Source organism: Corvus kubaryi, unplaced genomic scaffold, assembly GCF_017639235.1.
Source record: "Corvus kubaryi isolate FWS band 111438036 unplaced genomic scaffold, C.kubaryi_AGA036_p1.0 61958, whole genome shotgun sequence".
Lineage (NCBI taxonomy): Eukaryota > Metazoa > Chordata > Aves > Passeriformes > Corvidae > Corvus > Corvus kubaryi.
In genome coordinates, this window is record NW_024581427.1 from 1 (window position 1) to 1,209 (window position 1,209).

General features: G+C 37.7%; 1 long non-coding RNA gene across 1 annotated transcript in view; it reads right to left on the reverse strand.

Moving 5' to 3' along the window:
• Window positions 1-540: 540 nt before the first annotated feature.
• The window catches only part of LOC121672411, a 5,158-nt gene continuing 4,489 nt past the window's right edge, over window positions 541-1,209 (reverse strand). Inside the window, exon 2 of the long non-coding RNA XR_006018878.1 lies at window positions 541-1,017. This is a non-coding gene — a long non-coding RNA (uncharacterized LOC121672411). The remainder of the gene's footprint in view (window positions 1,018-1,209) is intronic.

Below are 1,209 nucleotides of genomic sequence, written 5' to 3' on the forward strand. Positions count from 1 at the left end.
ATCTGCAATTTCAGACCAGTAATATAATTCCCCATCCACAGCCCCCTCAAATCAAACCAAAGGTAAAAAAATAATAAATTAAGAGCACAAGAACACCCTTCTATGAAGACAACCCACCCCTTCTCCTGCCTAAATTTTCCCAACCTCTGTTTATTCCCTCTGCTGAAGTCCTGTAACTCAAAATCACCAACCCATTTTCACGTGGAAAAGCCCAAAAAGAAAGTTGCACTTCTCGGAAGACTCCGAGGTGAGAAGTTGTGTGAAAAAGGACTTGGGAAAAATAAAAATAAAAAAATAAAAAAAAAAAGGGGGGAAAAAAAAAAAGCCAAAATAAAATTTACAGGGAATCTTTGCTTAAAGGGAGTCTACCCCTTAAAAATAAATTTTAAAAAATTCAAATAAAATAAAAATGAAACATCAGTATTGAGCAAATCCAGCCGCTATGATTTCTGCAGCAACTTCCAGTGTCTTTTGTTTCCTTTTTCAATATTATATTCCGGAGAATGGGGTGGGGGTTAATTGTAATGAAAAGTCTTTGGGGTGTGTGTGGGGGATAGGGGGTGGGGGGAGTGTATAGAGGCTTCAGAGAAAAGGTGGGAGAGGAGTTTTGTCCAACTCCAACGCACTGAAGCTGTGAGGCTAAAGTAAACAAGAAAAATATCTATTCCACAGAGTGTAGCTCAAACCCCCACAAGCAATGGTACACATGGTTTAAAAAAAAAAAAAAAACAAAACAAACAACAAACCAACAACAAAACAACACGGAAAAAAAGTTCTTTTTCCCCCTGCTCTTCCCCCAAGACTCCCCTAGCTCAAATCGGGAACACACAATGCAAAAAGGGAGAAGCAGCTGCAAGCCTCCTCCAATTATTGTGCTAAATTACCAAGCCAAAGGCGTTTAAAAAGAGAGAGAGAGGGAGAGAGAGACACAACAGATCGAGAGAGAGAGAGAGAACATGCAATTCTAGTACAACATGGATCCAAACTCACCATGGCGGAATAGGTGTGGACTAACATCTGGAAATAAAAAAAGTCTTGTAATAGCTAAAAATAAAATAATGGTGATAATACTAATAATTGGAGGGAAAAATATCAAGGAGATCTGCAAAGGGACGTGTTGGACACAGGAGAACAGCTTGAGATATTTCGAAGTCTATCCATCAAAAAAAAAAAAAAGGTTAAAAAAAAAAAAAGAAAAAAAAAACAAAA